The sequence below is a fragment of the Anguilla anguilla genome, chromosome 2, assembly GCF_013347855.1.
Source record: "Anguilla anguilla isolate fAngAng1 chromosome 2, fAngAng1.pri, whole genome shotgun sequence".
Lineage (NCBI taxonomy): Eukaryota > Metazoa > Chordata > Actinopteri > Anguilliformes > Anguillidae > Anguilla > Anguilla anguilla.
The window spans coordinates 25899086-25917173 of NC_049202.1; the positions used below are offsets into that span (position 1 = coordinate 25899086).

The following is an 18088-nucleotide window of genomic DNA, read 5'->3' on the forward strand; positions in this document are numbered from 1 at the left end:
CCGCCGAGACGGAATTGAGCCCATAGGTACACCTGCTGATAAATATTCTCTTCACGTCTGTGGCTGCAGAAGCATCTCTGTGTAAACAGCAATAGTATTAAGTTACTCAACAACAAAAAAATGGTTGCCTTTACTTCATAATTTTTTTATTGTTGTACATTAAAAATTATGTATAATAGTTTCTCTGGATTATTAAGAATATGTGGCGTGTACTTAATGAACTGAAGTCACATGGCCTACTCAACAATATTGCGTCCAACGATTTATTTTGTTTTGGGTGTATGTTATGTTTTAAAGGCTTATGTTATATGTTTTGAATGTGTTTTAGCTGGTGTTACAATGTTTTATTTGTACTGTCAAGAGCACAAGTGCAAGTCGTGGATCTCAGTGTGTTTATTGTCAAGGTAGAAGCAAACGAAATCGATTGCATGTTAACGCACAACTTCTTTCTTGCTGACTTTAGCAAGCCTAGTGCGCTCACATGACAATACAAGTTGAAATACAATGTTGGATCATTTTGTTATTCGTGTACACGTGCTGTAAAGGTAGGTACGTAGGCTATGTGCTATCAGTCGTAGTTGCATTGTGTATGAATAATTGTGCTTTTTAAAGATATGTGCTTATGTGTAGCCTATGCGAATTCTTCCACATTCTTGCGGTTATCGTCAAGTCAGTGGTAAACACTGGTCGCAAAACATTAGCCGCTTTCTTTTTTTGTCTGGAGTTCATTAACAAAACATATTTTCCCATTTCCCCCGCAAACGACTGTATTTGCATGGGTTCTTGAGCGTTTTAGGCCACCCCCATTACGCCCCTCGATACCACCTGGTTTAATTAAATATCACTAGGCCTACCTTACATTATTTCGTAAGTGAATGTTTTTATAGTTTTAATTGGCACGACGACTAGATATTCATGATGTAACTTCTTCAGTAAGAGTAGGTGTAATGACAATAAGACATTAATTCTTAGGAGTAACTGGTGTATTTAATAACCATCCCTTACCGTTCTACGCTAGTTTACAGTGCGTGCACTTGCATAACGTAAGACGTAAACCGTTTAGAAGGAAAATTTATCGGTGTGAGTGTAGCTACTATCTCGGGTACATGGGTGTTTGAAAGACGTGAAATTTTTGTGTTCGCCCCATCATTTCGAGAGGTTGACGTCCTTCTTTGCGCGGCAAGAATATTCAACAATCCACGCCCAGCGGAACGCTGTAGCGTCTGATCTCTGCCAGTCAGCGCTACCGGAGAACTGTTCCACTAATAGCACGAGGGGCAGCGACTAACATCAGCAGTCTTCAGGCATACAGCGAATGGGCACAGTTGGGACACATTTCGCTTTGTAATCATGGCACATCAGGACCATTCAATCTACTAGTGTGAGTATTCCATGTCTCTTCTGATGCTCTCTCACGCTGTTATATTGTTATCGTATGGTCAAGGAATTTAGCCTACATGAGTGCGTATGTGAAAATGCAGAGGCTGACGTTTCACGAGATGCTCCGTGTATACAGCCATGTTGTGCTGTTCGCAGTAATAGTTAATAAATAAATAAATAAAATAAAACGAGGACAGGGATATATTTTTGAGAGGCATGTATGGACGGCGGGCCGTGATGTGATGTCAGGTTCATATGACCCTTCTCTTAGTTATCTGAGTGTCGACGTTCTGTTTGATAAATGCAATCGCGGATCTGGTTAGACTGTTCTTGTACAAAGCTGAAGCATCTCCTTAAAGGGGACGTGTGGGGTTTGATAACGTCAGCACCTCCGCGCTGGAGTTGCAAAGCCTAGCCGCAGAAATCGACGAACTTAAGAGTGTAGGCTACCTAGTCCATGGTTTATTTTGTTCTTGTAAAACAAGCATTTAACAATTTAGGTATATATTAAGGCAGGAAAAAACGAGGCTCTTCATTAATTTAAAACACTCGTATTTGTATCCAATTGCAATGTACTTTTAATTAGCTATGTATTGTTTAAGAAAAAGCCCGTAAATGGTAGCCGACTGCGTTCAGTAGGCTACTTGAAACAGTAGGCTATAAATGACCACCATTTCGTTTAACGATGAACAAAGCAGAGCTGTTTCGTGTTGCTACTCATTTAGTTCAACCAAGCACTTCTCTCTCTTGTCATCAGCGCTGCAGAAACAGAGAATTTGAAAATGACTAAATGTGCTAACAGAAGATATAAAATTTAGAGGTCTCGGCTGCAGAGTGCAGACCTCGCCGGCCAGCAAGTCAGTAATTCATTGTAGCCTACATTGATCGGTTCCAAACGTCAGCTCTGGCCATCAGCAACAACACATTCAGCACCTTTGGCTTTAACCCAGAAACTGACCAGTGTCACTCGGAAAGGGGACAACGGGTAAAATGGAGACCTTGTTCTGTGATGAGCGTATGCAGATTGACGTACCACGATTTTTATGAACTTACTTGCACTTTTTCCGATGCTACCTTTGTTCATCAGTGATAACTATCGGCATTTCTTCTAGTTATGTTAACTGCTGAATTTCAGATTTGACGTCGTGCCATCCAAATGCTTCTTGATAAATGCATGGTTTCTTCAGGATGAAGTGTGGTTTTACTGGCTTTGACGTTAGTGTTTTCTGGTAATTTGACTGAATGATTCACAGCTTGTTTCAAAAATGAATTTACTGAAGAGGCAAAAACCTGTCAATCCGAGTACAGTGCATACTGGCTGGTTCTTTATAGCTGTTCATTGCGACCATTTGTATTTGATGGGGCCATTTGATAGTCTCATCGCACTGTAACGTCTGTGTGAATGCTCTCACCCAACAGTAAGTTGTCCTCTAGAGAGCCTGGATTTTTTGTGTTGACAGTGTCAGTTCATACGGTCTTCAATGGTAGCTTTGTGTCGTCAGGCATGGTGTTGGGACTGATAGCGAATGTTGGACAGCTCCCTGGTTCTGAAATGCCTTTGAATCACTGGGCAGAAAGTTGGAATTGGGTAGCACACAGTTACAGTACAGGGACCTAAAGCCTGGTTCTAAGTGTTCTAATAGTAGATGCCTGCAATTAGGACTTTTTTTTGGAAAAAGCCATTGACAGAGCAGCACGGAAATTAGGATATGACACTCAACTCTTAATATTTGCAAAATTAATGAGAACTTTTACACTCAGTCCTCAGCCATGTGAGTTACCTATCCTGTGGGTCTATGAGACGTCTTTGAAAATGCCAGCTTTGTTCATCGCAACGTCCCCTGCCACTTTTTTCCTAACCATACTTTATTTAGCTTATATATCTACTTTTATGTTTTGGGCAGATTTCCATTACTGTCTTCTAGTGCATTTTGAAAATGTGTCATACAGTTATGAATCCTGGAAGAGGGATTCAGATTACCTTCCTAGGGGTAGAGTGGGTAGAGTTGCAGACCCTTTGCCTGCCCACACACCATAACCCAGTCCCACACAAGGGTGCAGAATGCGGTGATATCAGAGAAGAAGTGTTCGGAGAGCAGCTTGTTCATGCCTTCCAGTTGATTGGTCAAAACCTCTGCCATTCTGCTTATTGGCTGTTGTTCCAAATTTGGTTGATCCAAAATTCTTTGGTATTTCCATGGGGAGTGTGGAGCAGAATCAATATTCATGTAAGGTATGGCTGCTTTTGTAAAATGCTGAATGAAAAAAAAAACATAGGGTAGTAGTTTGATATAAGAAAATGAGCCAACTTCTTGAAACAGTTTTAGGTAGCAATTTTAGGAAAGTATTCCTTATTATGTCTGTATTTTTGAAAATTTGATTCAAACAGGGAAAGCAGACAGGGATGCAAACAGATTATATCACAGAGTAGTAGTGCCATGGGGGAATCAAACCCATGCTTGCACCAGGGATTAGTATACTGACTGACAGTCAGCCACCCTACTGACTGCACCACATGGCCCCCTATTTCATTGCATTAAACAGAGCAACAAACTAACAAAAAAGGCTGAATACATTTTAGTTTGATAGACTTTTTAAAGAAAGATAAACAACGGGAAAATGCACTGAAGCTGCACATCTGTTTTTGTCTAGTTTGTCTGTTTTTTTTGTCAAAGTAGTCCTCAACTGCTGATTTTGTCTCACAGATCAGTGTGTCAAAAATAAATAAAAGCAACTGAGCTCAGGCTTTACCTGCAAACACTAATATCAAGTTTCCACGTACAATGAAATACACCTGCATATGATATAAAAGAATGCTTTGCGACTTGCAAACGAGTCAATATAAAAATGTACATTGTACTTGTAAAATGTTCTTTCCTTATCAGTATAATTTGATTTTCCTTTTCTCTAGTTTGCAGCATAAGCCTAGTTGTTGCATTTAGCAGATACTCTTATCAACTTACAAGTCTACTTACACTGCTTATATTTTTACACAGCACCAATTTATGCAGCTAGATATACAGTGCTGTATACTGAAGCAATTTCAGGTTAAGTGCCGTGCTCAAGTGTACAATAGCAGTGCTTTACCTGGGCTTCAAATCCCCAACCTCTGGGCTATAAGCGCAGGTATTTTAGTACAGTTCTTCAGCCTCACTTGAGGAGATCTTGAGTGCGTCCCATTACTTTTCACTCCTCACCTCCTTTCCTGCACTCCCCCACTACCACTCATTTTCTACCTGGAAGTATGTGGAGGAAAGGAGGGGAGGAAATGCGTGGGGGAAAAGACAGAATGAGGAGGCATGAAGAAAACTGGGACAGCTTATCTGCTTCTCTGTCATCAAAGCCTACAGTATGTACACTCTTGATGAAATAGCCCCATCATAAACATTTTATTTATACTGTTACAGCCTATATTCTATGGCATCCACATTCGAAGCATCTCACATAAGCTAATTTAGAAACATTTTTGTAGATTAGGGAAACATCCCGTTGCTTCATATTTTATCTGAGTTATTGTTTCCCAATGTTCAGTGTTCACATACATAAACACATTTATTTCTCACTGTAATTTGTGAAATCTGATTTGTTCATAGTAAATACAGTCTTTGGAAATGGTTGAATAAATGAATCCATGCATACTATTCACATATTGAACTAATGAGAGTTGCCCTGCTTTATGTTTAGTCACATTAATTTAATCAACATGCATACAAGCAAATAAAAAACTGCTTCCCCATCTTCAATTGCCAAATTTGTGTGTTAGATTAGAACTACAAATATAATGGACATTTTGTTATCCATTATATATGATCTATCTTTTGGGTAGGATGCTATGTGTGATAATAACCCTCTGAACCATACATAAATGTGGCTAATATCTTCATAATTTGAGAAATTCAAGTTCTCAGCCCTCTCTGCTTACCAAAGTTTGGATAGTGTCAGATTCTGTGGGATGGTCTTTCAATCTCTGTTGGTGTGAGCTTGATGATGTCACATAGACATGTGAAAAGACTTCCGCGGTAGCATACATCAATGTATCCTTCACCGGGAGGAGACAAGGAGCCGAGTTTACTGCTTTACTTGTCTCCTCCAATATTGGGACACTGGCGGGAGAGAGTACACAAAGATCAGTCTCTGGAGCCCGGAGGAGACGAGGTAGTAGTGGAGGAAAGGAGGATACTTTTTTTTATTATTGGGATGCACCACTGCTGTTTCACACACATTTTCAGAACAGGGCCTTCGGTGCCTATTCTCCCTAGTTCCTTCAAAGATGATGTACTCAGTCAATTTTGTACATGAAAACAGATTAGCTTATGTGCTGACAACCTTCGCTCACATTGGTTTGCAGAACCAGGAGGTATAAGGCGTCCCAACCAGAGTGTATAACATTTTTGAAATATGTGCTCTGTGGTCCTTTCATTAGCTTCACCATCAGCACAGTGCTCATCCAGTATTCCATTTTAAGCATTCTCCATTCCTTTTTTATGACTTCAACATTGCTTCAGTGGCTGCCAATGAGCATGAAACAGGAGAGGTGGGGACTTTACCTTTAAATGGATTATCGACCTAGATCTTTTTCTGTATTGTTTTTTTTTTTTTTTTTACTGCAGATCTATTATACCTTAAAACCAACCAGGTGTTTTTTGTTTTACAGTAGCTAAAGGATTTTTCATGAAATGCAAAAGGATTTGCTATTACATGAGATGCAGTCTAACCAGCTGCTGGCTTGGTATGCTTGTCACTTTTGTAAAACATTCACATTTGAAATCAGGAAAATTATTATATGAAGCTTAGTTTTCTTCCTCCCTAAGTTCACCAGCTGCCATCTCAGTGAATCTATTTGTGATAAGTTTCCTGTAGCCTATTAGTTGAGTAATATGTCTGTCTCATTCTCACCAAACGAAGAAACACCATAGGGTCATACATGTCAGCTCAGAAAAGCACTGAATGACTGTGGTCCCCCTCCCCTCTTCTACTTATAGGCTACTTCATTTTTATTAGCACTTATCTCCCTCAACATAATCTCCACAGTTTTCACAAGCTTTGTGATTAGGGGATATTAAAAAGTGCTTTGATGTCACTTTGGTCACTTTGATGGCACTTATGTTTGATGTTTTGAAATGTAATTCTAATACTCTCCCTTCCTCTTGCTGTCAGAATCTGCCTCATCATCCTGTCTTCTGAAATTACCACTGTTACTTTCGTAACATTCTTTCCTAACATTCACATAACATGTACCACACAGCTCTCAATATAAAAAATGTGGAAAATGGAAACTATTCATCTAAAACTATGCATCTGAGAGTTTTGTGATTGTTGAAGCAAAGTTACAAAAAAAAGGAAAAAGTGAGAACGAAACCCTACCAAGGACAATCAGAATATTTGCTGTTAAATGCTACTGACTCTTCATTTGAACTCTTTGCTTTTCATGAGATTGCCCTTGAATGGTAGAAGGTTTTATATGGAATAGAAAATAGGCGATGTCCAATAAATGTGTGGCAGTCAGCAATGTCTTCACAGCTAATGCTGTTCTTATTGCACAGCCCACTTATGCAGACTCACTTACTTTTACTGTGCCAGCTGCTCAGGGTCATGTCAAGGACTTTCTATTGACATAAGATTTTAAACTGGCCTGTGAGGGCAATATTTTATGGAATATGAGACCTTTACTTAACAAAGGCAGCTTTTAACAGGGACACTGACCGCTAGTTGCTCTCCATGGCAGCTGAACCATACATGGCAACAAATGTAGCCTATTTAATATAGTGTGCCTACCCAGGTCTACTGCATACAGCATTCAGATATCTTAGGTAGCATAAGTACAAGGCTCATTGTTTTCCATTTTTATTAAAATAAATAAATAAATAAAAAATAAAAAAATCTGTGAATTTATTGGTGTTAATTTTCAATATTACAAAAACGGGCGAACATTGGTTGAAAAAATAGCCTAATGCAAACATCTGGGTGAAAATCAGATCATAAAAATAACAATGCAAAGATCAAGTTAGATTTTAATTACAGACATTGATAACTTACTGCTTTTCATCACATTATCAGCAGCTTGTTTGCTCCTTCTCCCCATTTTTCTCTTCACTTTCTATTTCAGGAAGCTTGTTCCAAGCTGTCCTGCATGTTGGCTTTGTAGTATATGGGGCTAGGCAGTCCATTACTATGTTGTGCTCTAACAGCCAATCAGAATAGCTTTGGGGTTGAAGGTCAAGTATGACGTAAATGAGTGGAAGCAGTATGTTTGTTACGGGCCCGCGTGCGCTGTTGTATGTTATGTCTGCCGAAGAACGACCTACATAAATGGTTTATAAAATAATGTCTGGTATCCTTTGTCTGGCAAATTCCCACAGTGTGTCATAGAACTCTACATGGTGTCAGAAGCGGAGAAGCAAACGGATATTTATTGTCAAAAAACGGACACAACGGAAGGAACATTTCCAGTGTTAGCTACCGGCGTTAGCTGCACGAGTGAGACCACGGACTTCACCAGCAGGCTACAGCAATGACTGGATTTTCTGATAACATTGGCGTGAGTTAAACAAAAGACATTGACATTGCTGACAATCGAGTTTGGATTATACCGATGCAGTCGTTCACACCACCGTAACCGTTAACACTGACGGGAAACTTCGCAGAAAATTGGCGAAAATAGGATCAAAGACTGAACCTGTATCTTGTAGCCAGCGGGCTAAATGGTAAACCGGAAGCAAGGAAGATCGCTGTGTTGCTGCACTGCATTGGTGAGGACGCGTTAGAGATCTACAACACGCTGGAGATTCCTTGTGTAGATCCTGAGAACAGGAAACTGGAGGAGGTGATGAAGGTGTTTGAGAACTACTGTGCACCACGACGGAATACTGTTTTTGAGAGTCATCAGTTTTGGGCGCACCAGTTTAATGAACAGGCAGGTAATGACAAGTTTGTCACTAAACTGAGGCAGAGAGCACGCAACTGTGAGTTCAAAGAGACTGAGGACCTAATGCTAAGGGACAAAATTGTATTCAGTGTAACAGATGGAAGAGTGAGAGAAAAGTTACTTACCATTTCAGATTTGACCCTAGCTGAGGCCATTGATGTATGCCGTGCGAAAGAAGTCACATCAGCTTAGGCTAAAGTTATGTCAGCTAGCAGTGGTGCAGAACAGTTTGTTCACGCTGTAGAGAAAAATGCCCACCATGTTCTGCCATCAAGAACTCAGTCTCCTAAGCAAGGCATGCACTCAACCAGTGAGCAGCAGGCAAAGACTTGTAACAGATGTGGAAAAACACACAAACCCAGAAACTGTCCCGCATTTAATGTTGAGTGCAGAAAATGTGGTAAGAGAAACCACTTTGTAGCAGTGTGTCGGTCAGGAGCAGGTGTTGCACCTATTGAGACAGAGGCCATGGGTGTAGACACACTGTTTATAGGCACAGTCACACAACTGCAGGCTCGCCCAAAAGACACTAGCTGACACACAACCCTGCGTATAGGGGGACAAATGGTCAACTTTAAGTTAGACACAGGCTGAAGTTAATGGACTCCCACTAGCAATAGCAGACGAACTCCCAAAACAAGGCAAAGTGACAAAGACAGCGCCTGTACTCATAGCCTTTGGAGGCACCCGCATCACGCCCAAGGGTGTGATGTCATTGCTAGTGCACACCCAGCACAAACAGGCCCACTTGCAGTTTTATGTCCCAGACGCATCCGACACACCACTGCAGGTGGCAGGGAGGCCTGTGTGCAGCTTGACCTCATTAGAAAAGTAGGAACATTAGCACACCAAGCGCCACCCCACACCAAAGAGGAGCTGCTCAAGCGCTACGCTGCTGTGTTCAAAGGGCTCTGCGAATTTCCAGGCGTGCACCACATCTACAGGAAAATTGTTCAGGAAAATTCCTTTTGCGGTGTTGGACAGACTGAAAGAGACATTGGACAATCAAGAACGGAGAGGGGTGTGTCGTAAAGTAACAAAACCGACGCCATGGGTGAGCAGCCTAGTAATAACTGAAAATAAAATGGCACTCTAGGGGTGTGCTTGGAGCCTAGGGACCTAAACAAAGCAGTGCAGTGCCAACACTACTCCATACCGACACCTGAGGATGTGCAGTGCAGCCTAGCAGGCAAGAAAATATTCACAATCCTCGATGAAAAGGACGGCTATTGGCAGATAAAATTAGACGATAAGTCAGCTGATCTGTGCACATTCAACACCCCGTGGGGGAGGTACCAGTTTACACGCTTGTCTTTTGGCATCAAAAGTACCAGTGAGGTGTTCCAACGGATCAACTCAGAGAGCTTTGGTGACATTAGTGGATTGCAGATGACATGATCATAGCAGCAGCTACAAAGGAGGAGCATGACCACATCCTACAGCAGGTGATGGACAGAGCGATCAGGCTGAATGTGAAGTTCAATGCTGACAGGATACAATACATGGTGAGTGAAGTGACATACATGGGGCACATCATCAGCGCAGGCGGGGTCAGAGCAGATGACTCCAAGGTGACAGCGATCACACAGATGCCCCCACCAGAGGACAAAAAGGGTCTACAGAGGACACGATTCCTAGCCCAGTACATCCCAGACGAGGCCACGCTCACTGTACCACTGAGAACGCTGCTCAGAAAGGACATAATATGGCAATGGCACCCAGAGCACCAAGCAGCACTGGACAGGCTGAGAACAGCGATCTCTCATGTAATGGTTCGGTCTCACTGAAGATGTCAAGATGATGGTTGAATCATGCCCTTCATGTCAAGAAAAGTTGCCCAGCAATCAAAAGGAACCTCTCCTTCCTCGCGGTGCCTGATACACCATGGAAGAAATTAACTGCTGACATCTTTGAATTCCAGGGACGCCCATTCCTGCTGATAGTGGATTACTTCTCCAAATATCTAGAGGTACTGAGGCCTAAAGCTGTTTTTGCGAGACATGGCATACCTACTGAGCTGATTGCAGATCATGTCCCCTCTGCTAGTGCTGAAATGTCTCAGTTTGCTAAGGAGTGGGGCTTTAAGGTAACACATTCCATCCCAGCCTTTCCTCAGTCAAATGGATTAGCTGAGAGAACCATTCAGTCTGTAAAGAACATGCTCAAGTCCACAGCACAGACAGGTGTTGACCCTCACATGGCTCTCCTGCACCTGAGAAACACACCAGTCACAGGGCTGCGATACTCACCTGCACAACTACTCATGGGACGTGTCCTCTGCTCTGACCTCCCTGCAAGCAAAGCGGCCCTTAAACCAGCGACACCAGAGAATGTCCAGCAGGGTCTGAGACAAAGACAGCTTCAGCAAAAGAAGAGCTACGACAAGTCCGTGTCACCGCTTCCTTCATTCAGGAAGGGCGAGAGAGTGTGCATGGAGACAGCAAAAGGATTGCATCCAGCAACAGTGGAGTCAGGGATGAGCCAAGATCGTATGACATCATCACACCTGCAGGAGCTCGGTACAGGAGGAACAGGAAGCATCTCAGATCTGAAAGAGTGGCTAGGTACAGAGACAATTATGAAATCACTGACATGGAGTCTGATTCTGACCAGGAGATTGGGCAAGCACAAAACATTCCAAATGGCAGAGCAGAACCAGAGCTGGTCACAGAGACTCAAGAGTGCCAGACAACCTGAGCAGGCAGGAGCACAAAACTGCCAGCTAGGCTACAGGACTATGTACTTGAGTAAACCAGTGGTACAGCCAGGTATTTTTTGAGTGTTGCTAGGGTCACAGTTCAGCATGACTCTACAGCGGTGTTATTACCGTGTGAGTGAATGTTGTTCATGTTTACAGGTCTACAAAGAAAAGTGAAAGTGTTTCGTTTGTTAGTATACTCTGGCTAAGAGGGGGGATGTAGTATATGGGACTAGGCAGTCCATTACTACATTGTACTCTAACAGCCAATCACAATAGCTTTGGGGTTGAAGGTCAAGTATGACGTAAATGAGCAGAAGCAGTATGTTTGTTATGGGCCCGTGTGCATTGTTGTATGTTATGTCTGCTGAAGAACAACCTACATAAAGGGTTTATAAAAGAATGTCTGGTATCCATGCGTCATAGAACTCTACAGGCCTCTTGATTAGCTTGCTGAATCAGAGCGCCCCTGTGCATAGCAATCAATGCTAACCACCACAAAGTCCATTTCGAAATTATTAACTTCTATGAGGATTGTAGCTAAATTGAGGAGTTGTAGCGAGCTTTTCTGTATATACTAACTAAAATTTAAAATGTCACATAGATTATAATGAATGTAAATATTATGTTCAGTAAAATTGTTAGCTAGTTACCCAACAAAGCACAGATAGCTAACTTTTCCTCATTACATATAAATTTCATCGCCAACTATGGATTATTGCCATACTCATATCTGTGAAAGCAGCTTGAAATACAGGATTTTTATTATAGTAGAATGAAAGAGGCAACCTTGACTATGGAGCACCATTAACATTAGGCTAGCCTACTTAATGTGACATTAGGAGAAAAACAGCCTAACGTTGCGCAACTCTGATCTCTAAGGTGGTGGGAGCACAAATAGAAAGAAACAATGATGACACAAAAAATAATTTGATTTGATTACCTGGAAACATTAGTTAGTCACGTGGATACAGAGTCAACTGGTCGGCCATAGTAAGTATGGTAAGCATTGGTGGAATACAGTAATGGTAGCCTCCGTTAGGCTACTTAGTCAGGAAAATAAAAAATTCTTCAAGATGACTGTGAAATAAAATAAATGCAGTGCACTGTGACATACCTGGGAGTTGCTTGATTAATGAGGGATAGTCTGTGTTCAGTCTGATAAAGGTAAGATGATGCATATAACTGACAGGTCCTCTCAATGGGTGTTTCCGAAGCAAAAGCTTGACGGAATTAGCAACAGTAACTAAGGAGTGAGGGACTTGGGCAGGGCTTGACAAAGGGTGAAGTTTGTCACAAGAGGACGCTATATAATCTTACACAAAGAGGAACAACTTTTTTGATGTGTGCAAACATAAAATCCAGATGGAAATTGGTTTAAACCGATCAGCTTCTTTAAAAAAAAATCCCCATATTTTTTGGTGAAAATTGGTAAAAAACCAAAAACAATTAGCCTTACATGGGTAGTACATTGTGGATTGGTCATTTTGAATCTCAGGCAAAAATCAATTACAGTCTGGGAATCAGTTTTCATATTTTGAAAATTCTATTTCATTCATTAATGTTTACACACATACACACACACTCCAGGAGAGAGAATGTATAATGCAATGCTATGTATGATGAGCTTTGTTAAGTGAAAAGGTGGTTGACTCCCAGACCAGCTTTCTGTTAGATTCAAGCATAGGACTTTATGCATTTGCTCACATTATAAGTTTATACTTGGTCCAATTTTAAGATTTTTCTAATTCATCCCAATGTGTTTTATTTGTAATGAAATTGCAGTTGTACTATCTTTCCGGTGTTAATCAATGCTTTTTGCCCTCACACTGCATGTAACCATTTGATGTTCAGCATTGCTGATTTCAACTTATGAGGTAAACAATTCAATTTTAGGATGTTTGCTAAGTAAATCTTTCCAGAAGTGGTCATTTAAGTAATCTCCTCCCACAAGATCTACTCCCCCTGTTAAACCATTGATAAGACTTTCAGCTTCATCTAGTCCAGAAGTGTTGTTTATGTCAGTTATGTCAGTAATGAAGGCCAGGCAGCTCAATCAGACAATTTACTGCCACACCTACAGAAATTTGCCTGTGGTGTGAAGCAATATTTTCTATCCCAAATACTTTTGTTTCACAATCAGTCATTTTTGAAATGTTGTCTGCTTTTTGCATCCCATTCAGAATGAGTTCCTGAAATTCATAGCAGTTCTGCCCACAAATTTGTGCATGCTGTGTCACTGTCATAAGCCTGACACGTCCTTACCATTCTGCTTCATCAACTGAAGTGGAGAGCTAAATTTGGTGAATGGCAGCCTCTCAGCAAAATCATAAAACATTTGACTCTGAGTTTCTAAAATTTTTATGACAGTTTTCAGAGGACTCTAAGCCCAAAAAAGGGGGTCTCTTTTTGGGAAGCATTGTCAAATAAGCAGTCAGGAATTTTCAATGGCAGTCTAGATTTTACTGCAGTTGTTTGGGTTGTTGTATAGCAGAACTCATGAAACATGGGATGTCCTAACAAAAAACACTTTTGAATCTGTCGTGTCTAAAATGTATGCAAGCATAATGGACAAAGACAATTGACTGTGGATATGGAGACTATTTATTCTTAGCGCTAGACCAAGTATGAATCTGTGTTGCCAATGTTCAAGCTTACAGTTACAGTTAGGCAGGTTACAGAAGCTACATAATACAACATAGTCAGAAGGTTACAAAAGTTTTGTGTGTGTGTGTGTGTGTGTGTGTGGCGGGGGGTGGGAGGGGGGTAGGGGGGTTTGAGTTTGCAATTGCAAACTGAGGGGTGGGGGGTTGAGAGTGTGTTTGCAGACCTCCTACAGTACCTTTGCGTTAAAAACCCAGGGTCTAAATCTTCAAAATATACTGTACTATATCTATATGAACTATATATAAATATATTCTAAATTCAGTAGTTTTGTAGAAATTTTATTTAAATTGAATGGTAAACAGAAATTAAAATAGGTATTTTAACACCTTATCTGTGTTTTTAATAACACCCTACTGACAAGCACCCTCAATGACAACCCTTCAATGGCCCTGCATTCAGTCAATCACTGCTCGGTGTTGGCTCTGAATCTCACAACATCATGCTCGAAAAGGGAAAACATGGGAGAGTACAAGAAGAGTATCACCATTATAAACATTGGTATCACACTAGGGTTGAAGAGTTTGCGTATGGACCATTTTCAATTTCTGGTCATTTTGAAAATCCTGATTCCTGAAATTTATGTACAAACTGGAAGCTGCAACAAGAACAGTTAGAGATCAAAAAATATTCTAACTGATTTGTATTTGAACAAATAACAATGGTCATAACAATAATTATAATTATTTTATTCTTCAAAAAATAAAAAGTATCGCGCAACTAAGTCTGCTCGGCTTGCTTATCTCAATAATAAATAACCGTAACCAACCAGATAATAAATGGGTATGTGTAGCCTATTCGAGAAACATATTTAAATCTCATGTACAACCTGTAAAATGAGGATTTAAATAAAGTGTCAGCTTCTGTCATTAAAAAAATCTAGTTATTAAACAGTACTTTATCATTAAGCTGCCTATTAAGACAAATCTCTTCATCACCTATTCTAATAGCCTACTGCAACCTAGTTAAAAATTGCAAGTGCCTGCAAAAAATGTACACTGACTAAAATAAGGATATTCACTTTGGACATGATTGTATTTTTCATGACATCATGCATGGAACCAAAAGAAAGAAACTGGCCTATTTTAACCCCAAATGTATGCATAGGAAAACTAATGCCCAGCCGTTTAAATGTAGTTTGTATGAGTGGAAATTTCACACGCATTTTAACAAAAATGTATTGTGTCTATTTATTTGTTACATATGCATTGCATGTTAAATTAGATTTCTCCCACTTTCAGGAATGTAAAAATATCTGGTTCTCCTGTTAATTTTCTTGGGGAACCAGACGGGGAATCCCATGATCCCGGATCTGAAGATCCAACCCTATATCACACTTTGTTTTTATGTAATCATCTTCAATATAATTATGACACTCAGGGTGGTGATATCAACATTAAATCATTGCCGTGAAATTGTTCAAAAGAAACATATTACACATTATGAATAAACATATTTCAGAATGTTTTCTACCATCAGGTTATCAAGGAAAAATGCTATTTTTCCATTTTATGCTGTCTATTTTTATTCATTTTGAAGACGCTCTGGCATTCAGCACTTCTGGGACTCATTGGTTAATAGGACCTCTGTTCAATTATACGGTTAATGAAAATCTGTTAACTGGTGACCCCCAGTGCCAGGATTGAGAGTCCATTATCTATGGAAATGCAGGCCCCTTGGTCTGAAATGTGTAGGGAATTCATGGCAGGCTTTGAAGTGTGGAATTCTGTGGTCCTCCTCTCATTACACCTATTTACTAATGGTCATGACTTGATGGCTGTGCACTTAATTTGCCGTGCTGTTGTCCAAGCCCAAGAGGACTACCAGCCAGTTCTAATTTCAGGGGTTGATGCACAGGAGTGAATCACATCTTTCAGTGTTCCTGCTAATCACAAGTCACAAGCCAGTTTCATGTGGGTGCACTTTACTACTTTGAAGCCACTTCTTGTTTCTTGCACAAATAGAATTTGCAAAGGCTTTGACCTCTGTTGGCTGTTGCGGACAGAGGGAGTACAATAGTACAACAATGAATAAGAAAACCTGACAGTGGCATCTTAGATGGTCAATTAGGAGCCACTTAGAAAGAATACTGTACCATACTTTATAGGAAAAAAAGACTGAATGTTTTTGTATGTGGACACAAAGAGTTTGTTTATATTTGTTATACTAAGGGTCTGTTTCATTAGAACTGTTGCCTTAGGCTTGCTTTTGTGTGTGTGTGTGGGGGGGTTAGGCTGTAAAGCGTTTGTGACAAATGTTTAGTGAAGTGCAATTTTGAATGTACAATGTTATACAGGGGAAATACTGAGTTTTGCCTGTGAATTTGCCTTTCAATTTACAGTACAATTACACATATCCAACCCTGTTAGGAGCAAAGGTATGTTGAATAACTCAAGTGCTTTGTTTTGGCTGCCCTGTTTGCAATGAAAAACAAGCAGGACTCCCTAAACAGATTGGGATACTGAATGTGTGATTTATTAAATGCAGTAAAACATATAACAAACATTTGGAAACATTTTGGTGAAGAATTATTAAACGTAAATACCCGGAGGTGGATTTTACATGTGACAGATGTAAGGCTGCCCAACCTCTTTTCAGGAATTCAGGAATTTAGGAATTCTTCCAACAGTTATAGTGTAGCCATAGCTGGTAATGTGATTACCTTGCACATCAGATTTTGCACTCATGGCTGTAATTATTTAGCATTTCATGTTTGTTAAACAATTCATTTTTTAGCTGTGACTGCTGCTCTATAGCTCTGTCTGTCGGTCGGTCGGTCGGTCGGTTGGTTGGTCGGTTGGTCCACAAAAGTGTCCCACCCCGTAGCGGCCACAGTTTTCGCCCCAGGAGGCTGAAATTTGGCATGGACATTGGTCGTGACCGAAGGTAGAGCTGCGTAACTTTCAGGTCGTGGCCTATCACAAAAAGGCACATAACTCCCGAATGGATTCACAGATTTGCACAAGATTTTGTGGAAAGGTTGGTCATGAGCCAAAGAAGAGGTCACTTGTTTGTGCGAGGGTGTGTGCGTGGATGCATGCACGCAAGGATGCATGCACGTGTGCGGTCGCAGCTATTGCGGATTTGCGCTTGTTTCACGCTGATGCTATCACGTGCCATTTAAACCATGTTTTTTAGTTTGTCTTGCAGTGTAGACTTTGTCTTATACAATATGTTAATACATCAGCTCAATTATTTATATCTAGACATTAAGAACTCATATTTCAGAGTAGGCATTAATAGTATTAATAACATGTATCCAGATGAGCTCTGTACTGACCAATGCATTTACACGGGCTTATTCATACACATTATGTTCTTTAAGTGTTATAAGTCCTGAGAGCTGGGAAAATGTTTGTCTCATGTCTGCAATACAGCTACATGACAAAAGGAACAGGGGAGCTGCCTCTCCTGCTCACACCCATTGGATGGCAAACATTATACCAAGTTGTTGTTAAGTTTGTGAAAAAGTTATACCTCCTCTGAGGGACAGTTATTTCAGAATACAGTAGTTGTGTATCAGAGCAGGTGGTGGTCAGAGAAATTCTGTTGTGTGTAAATTGGCAAATTTCACAAACAAAATCAGAACTTTCTAATGACCTAATAATACCTTTTGCAACTTAACTCAGTATAGCTAATGACAAGGATACAGTGTTCCAAGAGCGCACTATTTCACCTCACCTTTAGTGTTCAGCACACTACTAGAAGAGGGGTGAAATCCACTATTCCTTCTACAGAAGGGCGATTATGTGTTATTTTTTATTCAGTTTTCACAAACTGTATTCACAGACATTGTCAGTGTAATGTTTTGCCGGTTACTAAGTGGTTTTTGTTTAGTCTGCATAGGCATTAATAAGCGTTTCAATTTGGTCCCTTTGACCTTTTTTTTTTTTTTTTTTTTTAAGCAGTGTCCCTACTTTTTTTTTGGGGACATTTTATCACAAGACTTGCCTCATTGCTTAGACAATTTAAAATGTGGGCAAAGGAAATTTGAGTAACAGCACTGTAATTTGAAAGTGATGTCCCCATGTTTACTCCATTGTCTTTACACAGGCATTGCTGTTTGTTCTGTTACTCTACGATAGAGAATACACACAACAAATTACATCGGATAATCTGCTATTTTGGAGGCTTCGTGGAGGCTTTCAGGATGTAACCCTGTGATTTTATTAAATTAAGCAATTCACGTATTCTTCTCTCATCAGAGATCTCCAGGGATCATTGTCTCTTTCTCTTTGACAGCGTGTTCATTTCTCTGATTTTCAGTACACCATGTAACAAGTCTGAGCTCATCTGTACAAACAGAAAGAAATGCCATTTATAGCTAAAATGGGACTGTGCTGAAAGTTGCCTACTTTACAGAGGGAAGACTATTAGTCTTATCAGGCAGTGGTGCCATATGTTGCTACTAGTACATTCCT

At 40.4% G+C, this 18088-nt stretch overlaps 1 protein-coding gene across 2 annotated transcripts in view; it reads left to right on the forward strand.

Annotated features, from left to right (window-relative positions):
* The first annotated feature begins 907 nt into the window (after window positions 1-907).
* The window catches only part of tbkbp1 (TBK1 binding protein 1), a 101914-nt gene continuing 84733 nt past the window's right edge, over window positions 908-18088 (forward strand). The window contains exon 1 of one of the 2 annotated variants that reach the window (XM_035403778.1): window positions 908-1381. The gene's annotated coding sequence lies outside the window, so the exon portion shown is untranslated. The remainder of the gene's footprint in view (window positions 1382-18088) is intronic. The other variant, XM_035403777.1, reaches the window with a different exon arrangement.